This window comes from Oncorhynchus keta, chromosome 25 (genome assembly GCF_023373465.1).
Source record: "Oncorhynchus keta strain PuntledgeMale-10-30-2019 chromosome 25, Oket_V2, whole genome shotgun sequence".
Classification (NCBI taxonomy): Eukaryota; Metazoa; Chordata; class Actinopteri; order Salmoniformes; family Salmonidae; genus Oncorhynchus; species Oncorhynchus keta.
In genome coordinates this window covers 37,900,166-37,917,665 of record NC_068445.1, presented here as the reverse complement: position 1 = coordinate 37,917,665, position 17,500 = coordinate 37,900,166, and the positions used below count along the sequence as shown (strand labels likewise).

The following is a 17,500-nucleotide window of genomic DNA, read 5'->3' as shown; positions in this document are numbered from 1 at the left end:
TTGTGATGGCACTATTTGTGATGGCACTATTTGTGATGGGTCTATTTGTGATGGCACTATTTGTGATGGCACTATTTGTGATGGGTCTATTTGTGATGGCACTATTTGTGATGGCACTATTTGTGATGGGTCTATTTGCGATGCCACTATTTGTGATGGCACTATTTTGTGATGGGTCTATTTGCGATGCCACTATTTGTGATGGCACTATTTTGTGATGGGTCTATTTGTGATGCCACTATTTGTGATGGCACTATTTTGTGATGGGTCTATTTGCGATGCCACTATTTGTGATGGCACTATTTTGTGATGGGTCTATTTGCGATGCCACTATTTGTGATGGCACTATTTTGTGATGGGTCTATTTGTGATGCCACTATTTTGTGATGGCACTATTTTGTGATGGGTCTATTTGTGATGCCACTATTTTGTGATGGGTCTATTTTGTGATGGGTCTATTTGTGATGCCACTATTTTGTGATGGCACTATTTTGTGATGGGTCTTTTTGTGATGCCACTATTTTGTGATGGGTCTATTTTGTGATGGGTCTATTTGCGATGCCACTATTTGTGATGCCACTATTTTGTGATGGGTCTATTTTGTGATGGGTTTATTTGTAATGCCACTATTTGTGATGCCACTATTTTGTGATGGGTCTATTTGTGATGCCACTATTTGTGATGCCACTATTTGTGATGGCACTATTTTGTGATGGGTCTATTTTGTGATGCCACTATTTTGTGATGGGTCTATTTTGTGATGGCTCTATTTGTGATGCCACTATTTTGTGATGGGTCTATTTTGTGATGGGTCTATTTTGTGATGGGTCTATTTTGTGATGGGTTTATTTGTAATGCCACTATTTGTGATGCCACTATTTTGTGATGGGTCTATTTGTGATGCCACTATTTGTGATGCCACTATTTGTGATGGCACTATTTTGTGATGGGTCTATTTTGTGATGCCACTATTTTGTGATGGGTCTATTTTGTGATGGCTCTATTTGTGATGCCACTATTTTGTGATGGGTCTATTTTGTGATGGGTCTATTTTGTGATGGGTCTATTTGTGATGCCACTATTTGTGATGCCACTATTTTGTGATGGGTCTATTTGTGATGCCACTATTTGTGATGGCACTATTTTGTGATGGGTTTATTTGTGATGCCACTATTTGTGATGGCACTATTTTGTGATGGGTCTATTTGTGATGCCACTATTTTGTGATGCCACTATTTTGTGATGGCACTATTTTGTGATGGGTCTATTTGTAAAAATAAAATATATATATTTGTGATGGAACTATTTGTGCCCAGGTTAAGAGGAGTGCACTAGAAAGGGAATATGGTGCCATTTCTACCTAGACCCAATGGAGGAAGGAATATGACCTAGTTTTTAAACTAGTTTTTTACAGTGAGGGAAAAAAGTATTTCACCCCCTGCTGATTTTGTATGTTTGCCCACTGACAAAGAAATGATCAGTCTATAATTTTAATGGTAGGTTTATTTGAACAGTGAGAGACAGAAAAACAACAAAAAAAATCCAGAAAAACGCATGTCAAAAATGTTATAAAGTGATTGGCATTTTAATGAGGGAAAAGGTATTTGACCCCTCTGCAAAACATGATTTAGTACTTGTTGGCAAAACCCTTGTTGGCAATCACAGAGGTCAGACATTTCTTGTAGTTGGCCACCAGGTTTGCACACATCTCAGGAGGGATTTTGTCCCACTCCTCTTTGCAGATCTTCTCCAAGTCATTAAGGTTTCGAGGCTGACGTTTGGCAACTCAAACCTTCAGCTCCCTCCACAGATTTTCTATGGGATTAAGGTCTGGAGACTGGCTAGGCCACTCCAGGACCTTAATGTGCTTCTTCTTGAGCCACTCCTTTGTTGCCTTGGCCGTGTGTTTTGGGTCATTGTCATGCTGGAATACCCATCCACGACCCATTTTCAATGCCCTGGCTGAGGGAAGGAGGATCTCACCCAAGATTTGACGGTACATGGGCGTCCATCGTCCCTTTGATGCGGTGAAGTTGTCCTGTCCCCTTAGCAGAAAAACACCCCCCAAGCATAATGTTTCCACCCCCATGTTCGACGGTGGGGATGTTGTTCTTGGGGTCATAGGCAGCATTCCTCCTCCTCCAAACATGGCGAGTTGAGTTGATGCCAAAGAGCTCCATTTTGGTCTCATCTGACCACAACACTTTCACCCAGTTGTCCTCTGAATCATTCAGATGTTCATTGGCAAACTTCAGACAGGCATGTATGTGTGCTTTCTTGAACAGGGGGACCTTGCGGGCACTGCAGGATTTCAGTCCTTCACGGCGTAGTGTGTTACCAATTGTTTTCTTGGTGACTATGGTCCCAGCTGCCTTGAGATCATTGCCAAGATCCTCCCGTGTAGTTCTGGGCTGATTCCTCACCGTTCTCATGATCATTGCAACTCCACGAGGTGAGATCTTGCATGGGGCCCCAGGCCGAGGGAGATTGACAGTGCTTTTGTGTTTCTTCCATTTGCGAATAATCGCACCAACTGTTGTCACCTTCTCACCAAGCTGCTTGGCGATGGTCTTGTAGCCCATTCCAGCCTTGTGTAGCTCTACAATCTTGTCCCTGACATCCTTGGAGAGCTCTTTGGTCTTGGCCATGGTGGAGAGTTCGGAATCTGATTGATTGATTGCTTCTGTGGACAGGTGTCTGCGCTGCCGGGGCGGCAGCGTAGCCTAGTGGTTAGAGCGTTGGACTAGTAACCGTAAGGTTGCGAGTTCAAACCCCTGAGCTGACAAGGTACAAATCTGTCGTTCTGCCCCTGAACAGGCAGTTAACCCACTGTTCCTAGGCCATCATTGAAAATAAGAATATGTTCTTAACTGACTTGCCTGGTTAAATAAAGGTAAAATAAAATAAATAAAATAAAAAATACAGGTAACAAACTGAGATTAGGAGCACTCCCCGTATCCGGGAGCGTAATTATAGCCTCAAGCTCATTACCATAACGCAACGTTAACTATTCATGAAAATCGCAAATGAAATGAAATAAATATATTGGCTCACAAGCTTAGCCTTTTGTTAACAACACTGTCATCTCAGATTTTCAAAAAATGCTTTTCAACCATAGCATTTGTGTAAGAGTATTGATAGCTAGCATAGCATTAAGCCTAGCATTCAGCAGGCAACATTTTCACAAAAACAAGAAAAGCATTCAAATAAAATAATTTACCTTTGAAGAACTTCGGATGTTTTCAATGAGGAGACTCTCAGTTAGATAGCAAATGTTCAGTTTTTCCAAAAAGATTATTTGTGTAGGAGAAATCGCTCCGTTTTGTTCATCACGTTTGGCTAAGAAAAAAACCAGAAAATTCAGTCATTAAAACGCAAACCTTTTTTCCAAATTAACTCCATAATATCGACAGAAACATGGCAAACGTTGTTTAGAATCAATCCTCAAGGTGTTTTTCACATATCTATTCGATGATAAGTCACTCGTGGCAGTTTGGTTTCTCCTCTGTTCAAAATGAAAACATGCACGCACCTGGAGATAACGCAATAGTTTCGACGGAGGACACCGAGCGGACACCTGGTAAATGTAGTCTCTTATGGTCAATTTTCCAATGATATGCCTACAAATACGTCACAATGCTGCAAACACCTTGGGGAAACGACAGAAAGTGTAGGCTCATTCCTTGCGCATTTACAGCCATATAAGGAGACATTGGAACACAGCGCCTCAAAAATCTGGCTCACTTCCTGTATGAAATTTCATCTTGGTTTCGCCTGTAGCATTAGTTCTATGGCACTCACAGACAATATCTTTGCAGTTCTGGAAAGGTCAGAGTGTTTTCTTTCCAAAGCTGTCAATTATATGCATAGTCGAGCATCTTTTCATGACAAAATATATTGTTTAAAATGGGAACGTTTTTCATCCAAAAATGAAATACTGCCCCCAGAGGTTCAAGAGGTTAAGAGTGTGCACCTAATCTCAGCTCGTTACCTGTATAAAAGACACCTGGGAGCCAGAAATCTTTCTGATTGAGAGGGGGTCAAATACTTATTTCCCTCATTAAAATCAAATCAATTTAAAACATTTTTGACATGCGTTTTTCTGGATTCTTTTGTTGTTATTCTGTCTCTCACTGTTCAAATAAACCTACCATTAAAATTATAGACCGATCATTTCTTTGTCAGTGGGCAAACGTACAAAATCAGCAGGGAATCAAATACTTTTTCCCCCTCACTGTACTACACTAAACAACAAAAAATGATGCAACATTTAAAGTGTTGGTCCCATGTTTCATGAGCTGAGATAAATGATCCCAGAAATGTTCCATACACACCAAAAATGTATTTCTCTAAAATTGTGTCGCAGGAAAAACTTAATGATGGTGTTGGAGACGTGTGCGTTATTCCCTCAGTCGTGGGTAAACAGGGAGTACAGGACTAGACACACACCCCTTTGGGGCCCTCTTGTTGAGGGTCAGCGTGGCGGATGTGTTGTTGCCTACATTCACCACCTGGGGGTGTCCCTTTAGCTCAATGCGAATGTTGTCTGTAATCCATGACTTCTGGTTGGGATATGTACGTACGGTCACTGTGGGGACGATGTCGTCAATGCACTTATTTGTTTTTATAGTAAAGGTGTTCTAGAGTTTTGTATGTGTCTCTGTGTGTGGCCTAAAAGTGATCTAGAGTGTTGTATGTGTCTCTGTGTGTAGAGTGAAGGGGATCTAGAGTTTTTTTTTGCCTCTAATTGGGCATGTGACATGCTGGTAGAAATGAGGTAAGACAGATTTCCATTTTCCTGCATTACAATAACCGGCCACTAGGAGTGCCAGCTCGTTGAGTGCGGTCTTAGTGCCAGCATCAGTTTGTGGTGGTAAATAGACAGCTATGAAAGTTTTATTTAAAAAGAGAAGTTAAAAGGGGGGTCTGAGGGGTAGAGGGTGGGGGGTCTGAAGTAGTATTGTATGATCAAAGGAGGAGTGAATTGTGCCACTGACAGAGAAGAATGCTATGGATGGTGTGACTTGCATTTAGATGTCCTTTGAGAGAGGAGGACGAGAGGTAGTCATGGAAGTAGGCCCTGTTTTGATCCTATTAAAAACCCAAATCAGCTCACTCCTACACGGGGAGAGAGAGTGGGATAAGGGGCCGGCAGTAGCATTTTGGGGATAGTGGGAAGCAGGTTTGTCCCCCTTCTCTGTCATCTTCTCACATTTGAACTGAATCGATAATGTGGTTTATTATCTTGTTGTGGTTAAATATTTGATTTGAAAGTCAGAAGGAAGGCAGTCTTGGGGGAGAAAAGTAAAACTCTCTCAACCACGTGACTTGAATATTATTTGAACATTAGTATTTCACTGTATTTCACTTCAGAAAAATATATCATCTTCTCCCATAATAGTAGTACTATTTTTTTAAAGCGCTTGAGGCAAACAAACAAACAAAACCAACAAGAATAGTCTTGCATCCATAATCCATCTGTTAAAACTACAGTCTGGGATTCAAACAACAACATGATCATCCTTTCATTGTATTTATTGATTGACAGTGTGTTAGGCATGGGTGATATCCACCTTGGGTGATATCCACCATTTAGTTGTGAATTCCATACTGTTCCATACTGTAACTAAATCACCTAGATCACTTGGCTGCACAACAGTGACTCACAAGGCTCCTGTCTCTTGTAAACAAACACCATGTGACTGGGGACTACCGGTAAGCTTCATAAGGAACAATTGTGACAGGTGAAGTGAAAAACGCACTCTTCTTTATCTCTGTATTTCACAAGTTGACTTCAGGTATTTACTTAAATAGTAGCTGCAAATATTCACATTTATAAAAATAAATAAATCAATCAATCAAATGTTATTTGTCACATACACATGGTTAGCAAGTGTTAATGGTCACACACGGTTAGCAGATGTTATTGATCACATACACATGGTTAGCAGATCCTTCTGTAGCTCAGTTGGTAGAGCAGATGTTATTGATCACATACACATGGTTAGCAGATGTAAATGGTCACATACACATGGTTAGCAGATGTTATTGTCACATACACATGGTTAGCAGATGTTATTGTCACATACACATGGTTCAGATGTTATTGATCACATACACATGGTTAGCAGATGTTATTGGACACATGGTTAGCAGATGTTATTGATCACATACACATGGTTAGATGTATGGTCACACACATGGTTGAGATGTAATCACATACACATGGTTTGCAGATAAAAGCATCTGCTAAATGGCATATATTATTATTATTATTATATTATGTAAATAGTCACATACACATGGTTAGCAGATGTTAATGGTCACATACACATGGTTAGCAGATGTTATTGATCACATACACATGGTTAGCAGATGTTATTGGTCACATACACATGGTTAGCAGATGTTAATGGTCACATACACACGGTTAGCAGATGTTAATGGTCACATACACATGGTTAGCAGATGTTAATGGTCACAGACACATGGTTAGCAGATGTTAATGGTCACATACACATGGTTAGCAGATGTTAATGGTCACATACACATGGTTAGCAGATGATGTTAATGCAAGTTTAGCGAAATGGTCACTTGTCAGATGTTAATGGTCTTCTAGCAGAGTTCCATACCATGCAGTAATATCATAACAAGTAATCACTAACAATTTCACAACAACTACCTAATACACACACGTGTTAAAAGTGTAAAAGTGTAAAAGAATATGTACATAAAAATGTATATGGATGAGCAGATGTTTGGTCACATACACATGGTTAGCAGATGTTAATGGTCACATAGGCAAGATGGTCAGTAGATGGTAGCAGAGAGTACAGTATATACATATGAGATGAGTCACATAGTGTAGCAGATGTATGTACACATGGTTAGTTAGATGTTATAGATGTACATAAACATAATATAAAGTGGCATTGTTTAAAGTGTCTAGTGATACATTTATTACGTCGAATTTTGAATTATTAAAGTGGCAAGAGATTATTAAAGTGGCTAGAGTCAGTATGTTGGCAGCAGCCTCTCAATGTTAGTGATGGCTGTTTAACAGTCTGATGGCCTCGAGATATAAGCTGTTTTTCAGGCTCTCGGTCCCAGCTTTGATGCACCTGTACTGACCTCGCTTTCTGGATGATAGCGGGGTGAACAAACAGGCAGTGGCTCGGGTGGTTGTTGTCCTTGATGATCTTTTTTGGCCTTCCTCTGACATCGGGTGGTGTAGGTCCTGGAGGGCAGGTAGTTTGCCCCCGGTGATGCATTGTGCAGACCTCACTACTCTCTGGAGAGCCTTATGGTTGTGGGCGGTGATACAGCCCAACAGGATGCTCTCGATTGTGCATCTGTAAAAGTTTGTGAGTGTTTTTGGTGACAAGCCAAATTTCTTCAGCCTCCTGAGTTTGAAGAGGAGCTGCTGCACCTTCTTCACCACACTGTCTGTGTGGGTGGACCATTTCAGTTTGTCCGTGATGTGTACGCCGAGGAACTTAAAACTTTTCACCTTCTCCACTACTGTCCCGTCGATGTGGATAGGGGGGTGCTCCCACTGCTGTTTCCTGAAGTCCACGATCATCTCACCTCCTCCCTGTAGGCCGTCTCGTCGTTGTTGGTAATCAAGCCTACCACTGTAGTGTCGTCTGCAAACTTGATGATTGAGTTGGAGGCGTACATGGCCACGCAGTCGTGGGTGAACAGGGAGTACAGGAGAGGGCTGAGAACACACCCTTGTGGGGCCCCAGTGTTGAGTGTCAGCGGGGTAGAGATGTTGTTTCCTACCCTCACCACCTGGGGGTGTCCCGTCGGGAAGTCCAGGACCCAGTTGCACAGGGCGGGGTCGAGACTAGAGGTCGACTGATTATGATTTTTCAACACCAATACCGATACCAATTATTGCACGACCAAAAAAGGCTGATTCCAATTAATCGGCCGATTTTTACATATATATTTGTAATAATGACAATTACAACAATACTGAATGAACACTTATTTTAACTTAATATAATACATCAATAACATTAATTTAGTCTCTAATAAATAATGAAACATGTTCAATTTTGTTTAAATAATGCAAAAACAAAGTGTTGGATAAGAAAGTAAAAGTGCAATATGTGCCATGTAAAAAAGCTAACGTTTAAGTTCCTTGCTCAGAACATGAGAACATATGAAGGCTGTTGGTTCCTTTTAACATGAGTCTTCAATATTCCCAGGTAAGAAGTTTTAGGTAGTAGTTATTATAGGTCTATTTCTCTCTATACCATTTGTATTTCATATACCTTTGACTATTGGATGTTCTAATAGGTACTTTAGTATTGCCAGCCTAATCTCGGGAGTTGATAGGCTTGAAGTCATAACCGCGCAATGCTTATAGCACAGCGAAGAGCTGCTGGCAAATGCACGAAAGTGCTGTTTGAATGAATGCTTACGAGGCTGCTGCTGCCTACCACCGCTCAGTCAGACTGCTCTATCAAATCATAGACTTAATTATAACATAATAACCCACAGAAATACGAGCCTTTGGTCATTAATATGGTCGAATCCGGAAACTATGATTTCGAAAACAAAACGCTTAGTCTTTCAGTGAAATACGGAACCGTTCTGTATTTTATCTAACAGGTGGCATCCATAAGTCTAAATATTCCTGTTACATTGCACAACCTTCAATGTTATGTCATAATTACGTAAAATTCTGGCAAATTAGTTCGCAATGAGCCAGGCGACCCAAACTGTTGCATATACCCTGACTCTGCGTACAATGAACGCAAGAGAAGTGACACAATTTCACCTGGTTAATATTGCCTGCAAACATTAATTTCTTTTAACTAAATATGCAGGTTTAAAAATATATACTTCTGTGTATTGATTTTAAGAAAGGCATTGATGATTATAGTTAGGTACATTTGTGCAACGATTGTGCTTTTTTTGCAAATGTGCTTTTGTTAACCTCTTACGTCCACCCGACATGCAGGCCATCTGGAAATGCAAATGCGCTACGCTAAATGCTAATAGCACTCGTTAAAACTCAAACGTTCATTAAAACACACATGCAGGGTACTGAATTAAAGCTACACTTGTTGTAAATCCAGCCAACAAGTCAGATTTTTAAAATCATTTTCGGCGAAAGCATGAGAAGCTATTATCTGATAGCATGCAACACCCCGAAATACCTGAAGGGGACGTAAACAAAATAATTAGCATAGCCGGCGCTACACAAAAACGCAGAAATAAAATATAAAACATTCATTACCTTTGACGATCTTCTTTGTTGGCACTCCTAGATGTCCCATAAACATCACTATTGGGTCTTTTTTTTCGATTAAATCGGTCCATATATAGCCTAGATATCGATCTATGAAGACTGTGTGAGCAAGGAAAAAACAGCGTTTTAAAACGCAACGTCATTTTTTTAAATTAAAAAAGTTGACGATAAACTTTCACAAAACACTTCGAAATACTTTTGTAATCCAACTTTACGTATTAGTAAACGTTAATAATCTATCAAATTGATCACGGGGCGATGTGTATTCAATAGCTCCACGTCTTCAAATCATGGTCGGAAATTTCTCATCCAAAACATCCTGTCAGAGACCGGAAGGAATGGGCTCTCTCTTACTCGTTTGACCAAGAAACAAAGCCCAGGCAATTGACAAGACTGGCGACATCCTGTGGAAGCTGTAGGACTTGCAATCTCAGCCCCATGTAATTTGCTTTCCAATAGACAATACATGCAAGTGGCGCATTGATATATTTTCCAGATTTTGGTGATCAGTTCTTCTTCCGCTTTTCGATGAAACACACGTTATGTTATAGTCACAGCCGTGATTTAACCAGTTTTAGAAACGTCAGAGTGTTTTCTATCCACACATACTAATCATATGCATATACTATATTCCTGGCATGAGTAGCAGGACGCTGAAATGTTGCGCGATTTTTAACAGAATGTTCGAAAAAGTAGGGGGTAGGCTTAACAGGTTTTAATTAATCCCCCGTTTGGCGAAGTTGGCTGTCTGTGTTAGGAAGAAATGGTCTTCACACAGTTCGCAATGAGCCAGGCAGCTCAAACTGCTGCATATACCCTGACTCTGTTGCACAGAACACAAGAGAAGTGACACAATTTCCCTAGTTAAAGTAAATTAATGTTAGCAGGCAATATTAACTAAATATGCAGCTTTAAAAATATATACTTGTGTATTGATTTTAAGAAAGGCGTTGATGTTTATGATTAGGTACATTGGTGCAATGACAGTGCTTTTTTTCACGAACGCGCTTGTTAAATCACCCGTTTGGGAAAGTAGGCTGTGATTCAATGATAAATTAACAGGCACCACATCGATTATATGCAACACATGACAAGCTAGATAAACTAGTAATATCATCAACCATGTGTAGTTAACTAGTGATTATGTTAAGATTGATAATTTTTTACAAGATAAGTTTAATGCTAACGAGCACCTTACCTTGGCTCCTTGCTGCACTCGCATAACAGCATAACAGCCTGCCACGCAGTCTCCTTGTGGAGTGCAATGTAATCGGCCAAAATTGGTGTCCAAAAATGCAGATTACTGATTGTTATGAAAACTTGAAATCGGCCCTAATTAATCGGCGATTCCGATGAATCGGTCGTCCTCTATTCGAGACCCAAGGTCTCAAGCTTAATGTCGAGTTTGGAGTGTGCTATGGTGTTAAATGCTGAGCTGTAGTCGATGAACAGCTTTCGTACATAGGTATTCATCTTGTCCAGATGGGTTAGGGCAGTGCGATTTTGTCATCTGTGGACCTATTGGAGCGGTAAGGATGTCAGGTAGGGTGGAGGTGATATAGTCCTCAACTAGTCTCTCAAAGCACGTCATGATGACGGAAGTGAGTGCTACGGGGCGATATTCGTTTAGCTTAGTTACCTTAGCTTTCTGGGGAACAGGAACAATGGTGGCCCTCTTGAAGCATGTGGGAAACACACAAGAAAGCTGGTCTGCGCATGCTCTGAGGACGTGGCTGGGGATGCCGTCTGGGCCTTGCGAGGGTTAACACGTTTAAATGTTTTACTCACGTTGGCTGCAGTGAAGGAGAGCCTGCAGGTTTTGGTAGCGGGCCGTGACGGTGGCACTGTATTGTCCTCAAAGCGAGCAAAGAAGTTGTTTAGTCTGTCTGGGAGCAAGACATCCTGGTCTGCGACGGGGCTGGTTTTCCTTTTGTAGTCCGTGATTGACTGTAGTCCCTGCAACATACCTCTCATGTCTGAGCCGTTGAATTGCGACTCTACTTTGTCGGTATTGAAAAATCATCCTGTGGCGATTTCAATACCAAACCAAATATCAGGGTTGTATTCATTAGTGCACACCATCATAAAAATGTTTAGCAACGAAATACAAAAAATGGCCTTTCTCATTGGGCATGTTCAGCTGGTCCCTCCCTGTTTGAGTCACTTTTCTGCTGTTTGGTGCCTAGTGAATACAAGCCAGTTGTTTACAATTTTGTCTTTTGGCTGTAACAGGAGCATGGAGAGTGTTGGCTGTGTAAGGGGATACCCATGTGAAAGACTGCCTCCCCTCGGGGCGGGCAGGGTAGAACTAGAGATACCTGAGAGAAGAGGGGAGGGAAACGGGGGTTAAAGGGAGAGGAGGATGAGGGGAGAGGAGTAGTAGGGAGAAAGAGGGAGAGGAGAGGACAGGAGAGGATGAGAAGGGGGGTAAGACAGGTGTGGAGAGGATGGGGAGATGGGAAGGGAAGGGAGGAGAGGAGAGGATGATAAGGGAAGGGAGGAGAGGATGAGAAGGGAGGAGAGGATGGGAAGGGTGGAGAGGAAGGGAGGAGAGGATGGGAAGGGAGGAGAGGATGGGAAGGGAAGGGAGGAGAGGAGAGGATGGGAAGGGAGGAGAGGATGAGAAGGGAGGAGAGGAGAGGATGGGAAGGGAGGAGAGGATGGGAAGGGAAGGGAGGAGAGGAGAGGATGGGAAGGGAAGGGAGGAGAGGATGGGAAGGGAATGGAGGATGGGAAGGGAAAGGAGGAGAGGATGGGAAGGGAGGAGAGGATGAGAAGGGACGAGTGGATAGGATGGGAAGGGAAGGGAGGAGAGGATGGGAAGGGGGAATGGAGGAAGGAATGGGAATGGGAAGGAGGAGAGGATGGGAAGGGAAGGGAGGATGGGAAGGGAAGGTAGGATGGGAAGGGAGGAGAGGATGGGAAGGGAGGAGAGGATGGGAAGGGAATGGAGGAGAGGATGGGAAGGGAATGGAGGAGAGGATGGGAAGGGAATGGAGGAGAGAATGGGAAGGGAGGAGAGGATGGGAAGGGAAGGGAGGATGGGAAGGGAAGGGAGGAGAGGAGAGGATGGGAAGGGAGGAGAGGATGAGAAGGGAGGAGAGGAGAGGATGGGAAGGGAGGAGAGGATGGGAAGGGAAGGGAGGAGAGGATGGGAAGGGAATGGAGGAGAGAATGGGAAGGGAGGAGAGGATGGGAAGGGAAGGGAGGATGGGAAGGGAAGGGAGGAGAGGATGGGAAGGGAGGAGAGGATGGGAAGGGAATGGAGGAGAGGATGGGAAGGGAATGGAGGAGAGGATGGGAAGGGAATGGAGGAGAGAATGGGAAGGGAGGAGAGGATGGGAAGGGAAGGGAGGATGGGAAGGGAAGGGAAGGGAGGAGAGGATGGGAAGGGAGGAGAGGATGGGAAGGGAGTAGAGGATGGGAAGGGAGGAGAGGAGAGGATGGGAAGGGAGGAGAGGATGGGAAGGGAGGAGAGGATGGAAAGGGAAGGGAGGAGAGGATGGGAAGGGAGTAGAGGATGGGAAGGGAGGAGAGGAGAGGATGGGAAGGGAGTAGAGGATGGGAAGGGAGGAGAGGATGGGAGGGAGGGAAGGGAAGGGAGGATGGGAAGGGAAGGGAGGAGAGGATGGGAAGGGAGGAGAGGATGGGAGGGAGGGAGGGAAGGGAAGGGAGGATGGGAAGGGAAGGGAGGAGAGGATGGGAAGGGAGGAGAGGATGGGAAGGGAGGAGAGGATGGGAAGGGAAGGGAGGTGAGGATGGGAAGGGAAGGGAGGTGAGGATGGGAAGGGAGGTGAGGATGGGAAGGGAAGGGAGGCGAGGATGGGAAGGGAAGGGAAGGGAGGAGCAAAGCAAAATGGAGCAGTGAAGTGTCATGGTGGGCAGTGCTTTTCCCAGCTGTGGGGCCTAGATGGGATAGCTGCTGGAGCACATGACGAGCTCTGCTGTTTATGGACTGTGGGCTTGTGCACCGAAATGGCGACCCACTTCACTAGATCACCAAAACAGTTGCACCAAATCTCTCATCCGAACCCACCTCAACCTCCCAACCTCTCTGTAGCAGTGTGGCAGCAGTAGAGATGGAGGTAATGGTGGCTGGTGAGGCCAGCCAATAAAATAACAACGCTGCCCCCATCAACAACAGGAGGCACTCTGGTGTGCTGGGAGGGGACCAATACAATGGAACAGTGTTTCAGACCTCAGACGCAGGCAGGAAGGGAGGGAGGCAAGAAGGGAGGCCGGCAGAGAGCCAGGTAGAGAGACAGGTAGAGAGGCAGGCAGAGAGCCAGGTCGGCAGAGAGCCAGGTCGGCAGAGAGGCAGGCCAGCAGGCAGAGAGGCAGGCCAGCAGGCAGAGAGGCAGGCCAACAGGCAGAGAGACAGGCCAACAGGCAGAGAGGCAGGTCAGCAGGCAGAGAGACAGGCCAACAGGCAGAGAGACAGGCCAGCAGGCAGAGAGGCAGGCCAACAGGCAGAGAGACAGGCCAACAGGCAGAGAGGCAGGCCAGCAGGCAGAGAGGCAGGCCAGCAGGCAGAGAGACAGGCCAACAGGCAGAGAGACAGGCCAACAGGCAGAGAGGCAGGCCAACAGGCAGAGAGGCAGGCCGGCAGAGAGCCAGGCCGGCAGAGAGGCAGGCCAACAGGCAGAGAGGCAGGCCGGCAGAGAGCCAGGCCGGCAGAGAGCCAGGCCGGCAGAGAGCCAGGCCAGCAGGCAGAGAGGCAGGCCAGCAGAGAGCCAGGCCAGCAGGCAGAGAGGCAGGCCGGCAGAGAGCCAGGCCAGCAGAGAGGCAGGCCAGCAGAGAGGCAGGCCAGCAGAGAGGCAGGCCAACAGAGAGGCAGGCCAGCAGAGAGGCAGGCCAACAGAGAGGCAGGCCAGCAGAGAGCCAGGCCAGCAGAGAGCCAGGTCATCAGAGAGCCAGGCCATCAGAGAGCCAGGCCAGCAGAGAGCCAGGTCAGCAGAGAGCCAGGCCAGCAGAGAGCCAGGTCAGCAGAGAGCCAGGTCAGCAGAGAGCCAGGTCAACAGGGAGGCAGGCCAGCAGAGAGCCAGGCCAGCAGAGAGCCAGGTCAACAGGGAGGCAGGCCAGCAGAGAGCCAGGCCAGCATAGAGCCAGGTCAACAGGGAGGCAGGCCAGCAGAGAGCCAGGCCAGCAGAGAGCCAGGTCAACAGAGAGCCAGGTCAACAGAGAGCCAGGTCAACAGAGAGCCAGGTCAACAGGGAGGCAGGCCAGCAGAGAGCCAGGTCAGCAGAGAGCCAGGCCAGCAGAGAGCCAGGTCAGCAGAGAGCCAGGTCAGCAGAGAGCCAGGTCAACAGGGAGGCAGGCCAGCAGAGAGCCAGGCCAGCAGAGAGCCAGGTCAACAGGGAGGCAGGCCAGCAGAGAGCCAGGCCAGCAGAGAGCCAGGTCAACAGGGAGGCAGGTTTCCCTAAAAAACTGACAAAAAAAAAAGAACAAAAACATATACAATCACTTATCTTTCGTCTCCATGTTTCATAATTTTCCTTCAATTTGCAAGAGGTTGAATGTATCTCACTAGAGAACAGCACCCCTCTGTCTCTGTATGTGTGACCTATCTGATGCTGTATGGTCAGAAAGAGTATGGTATTGTTGCCTCCTGTAGTATTGAATGCGAGGGAAGCCTTCGAGCATTTGGCCTCCCTTGATGAAAAAAAAAAGAGAAAATAATAGCCAATCAGCGTTGAGCTAAACTGAGTGAGCTCAACTATGAATGGTCCTTCTACACCAGAATAAAGGGTCAATGGAAGCCAGCTTGGTTTTGGCTTCACATCACATCAACATAACTGACAGAAAAAACTTGTTGCATCTCATTGTGTTGTTTTCTTCTTCCAGCTGGCTAAAATTGTCCCTTTCCTAAATTAGTCATGGAACTAGATAGGGATTTGGACTTGTTGCTTTACTTAATTCTCTGTACAATGATTATAACAGTGATTCTGATCCAACCATTAATGAATACGTTGTTGTGCCCCTGAGAGGCCTGAGAGGATGGAAGTTCAGGCCAAGGACAACTAAAAATATAAGCGTATATACTGTATGACAGAGTGATCGACCATTTCGTCAACATGAACGAGATGAGAATGGTATTGGAGTAAACGTGTTTTTTTCTACTGGCAAGCACACACACACACACACACACACACACACACACACACACACACACACACACACACACACACACACACACACACACACACACACACACACACACACACACACACACACAATCTTGTACAGCTGAACTTGTGGGTGGACACAATTCAGTCCCATTAAACACCCTATTTTCCCTAAACCCTAACCTGTACTCTTACCGTAACCGTAACCCTAAAACCTAACCCTAACCTGTACTCTTACCATAACCATAACCCTAAAACCTAACCCTAACCTGTACTCTTACCATAACCATAACCCTAAAACCTAACCCTAACCTGTACTCTTACCGTAACCATAACCCTAAAACCTAACCCTAACCTGTACTCTTACCATAACCATAACCCTAAAACCTAACCCTAACCTGTACTCTTACCATAACCCTAAAACCTAACCCTAACCTGTACTCTTACCATAACCATAACCCTAAAACCTAACCATAACCTGTACTCTTACCATAACCATAACCCTAAAACCTAACCCTAACCTGTACTCTTACCATAACCATAACCCTAAAACCTAACCCTAACCTGTACTCTTACCATAACCATAACCCTAAAACCTAACCCTAACCTGTACTCTTACCATAACCATAACCCTAAAACCTAACCCTAACCTGTACTCTTACCATAACCATAACCCTAAAACCTAACCCTAACCTGTACTCTTACCATAACCATAACCCTAAAACCTAACCCTAACCTGTACTCTTACCATAACCATAACCCTAAAACCTAACCCTAACCTGTACTCTTACCATAACCATAACCCTAAAACCTATTGCGTCAGATAAATACATTGACGAATACGCCGATTCGGTGTGCGAATTCATTAGAACGTGCGTTGAAGATGTCGTTCCCATAGCAACGATTAAAACATTCCCTAACCAGAAACCGTGGATTGATGGCAGCATTCGCGTGAAACTGAAAGCGCAAACCACTGCTTTTAATCAGGGCAAGGTGACTGGTAACATGACCGAATACAAACAGTGCAGCTATTCCCTCTGAAAGGCTATCAAACAAGCTAAGCGTCAGTATAGAGACAAAGTAGAATCTCAATTCAACGGCTCAGGCACAAGAGGTATGTGGCAGGGTCTACAGTCTCTACAGTCAATCACGGACTACAAGAAGAAAACCAGCCCCGTCACCAGGATGTCTTGCTCCCAGGCAGACTAAATAACTTTTTTGCCCGCTTTGAGGACAAAACAGTGCCACTGACACGGCCTGCAACGAAAACATGCGGTCTCTCCTTCACTGCAGCCGAGGTGAGTAAAATATTTAAACGTGTTAACCCTCGCAAGGCTGCAGGTCCAGACGGCATCCCCAGCCGCGCCCTCAGAGCATGTGCAGACCAGCTGGCCGGTGTGTTTACGGACATATTCAATCAATCCCTATCCCAGTCTGTTGTTCCCACATGCTTCAAGAGGGCCACCATTGTTCCTGTTCCCAAGAAAGCGAAGGTAACTGAGCTAAACGACTACCGCTCCGTAGCACTCACTTCCGTCATCATGAAGTGCTTTGAGAGACTAGTCAAGGACCATATCACCTTCACCCTACCTGACACCCTAGACCCACTCCAATTTGCTTACCGCCCAAATAGGTCCACAGACGATGCAATCTCAACCACACTGCACACTGCCCTAACCCATCTGGACAAGAGGAATACCTATGTGAGAATGCTGTTCATCGACTACAGCTCGGCATTCAACACGGGCCGCCCCCAGGTGGTGTGGGTAGGCAACAACATCTCCACCCCGCTGATCCTCAACACTGGGGCCCCACAAGGGTGCGTTCTGAGCCCTCTCCTGTACTCCCTGTTCACCCACGACTGCGTGGCCACGCACGCCTCCAACTCAATCATCAAGTTTGCGGACGACACAACAGTGGTAGGCTTGATTACCAACAACGACGAGACGGCCTACAGGGAGGAGGTGAGGGCCCTCGGAGTGTGGTGTCAGGAAAATAACCTCACACTCAACGTCAACAAAACTAAGGAGATGATTGTGGACTTCAGGAAACAGCAGAGGGAACACCCCCCTATCCACATCGATGGAACAGTAGTGGAGAGGGTAGTAAG

The 17,500-nt window shown here is 45.2% G+C and overlaps 1 protein-coding gene and 1 long non-coding RNA gene across 6 annotated transcripts in view; one reads left to right on the top strand and one right to left on the bottom strand.

Annotated features, from left to right (window-relative positions):
• The window catches only part of LOC118378690 (E3 ubiquitin-protein ligase znrf3-like), a 249,180-nt gene that overhangs the window by 126,923 nt on the left and 104,757 nt on the right, over positions 1 to 17,500 (top strand). The gene's annotated exons all lie outside the window — the stretch shown is intronic.
• LOC127911748 (uncharacterized) overlaps positions 15,535 to 17,500 on the bottom strand; it is a 4,163-nt gene continuing 2,197 nt past the window's right edge. For 2 of the 4 annotated variants that reach the window (XR_008079194.1, XR_008079193.1), the window contains exons 3-4: positions 15,869 to 16,201; positions 15,535 to 15,702 (exon numbers count right to left, since the gene is read on the bottom strand). This is a non-coding gene — a long non-coding RNA (uncharacterized LOC127911748). Of the gene's footprint in view, positions 15,703 to 15,727; positions 15,789 to 15,868; positions 16,202 to 17,500 lie in introns of those variants that run through there. The other 2 variants (XR_008079196.1, XR_008079195.1) reach the window with 2 other exon arrangements.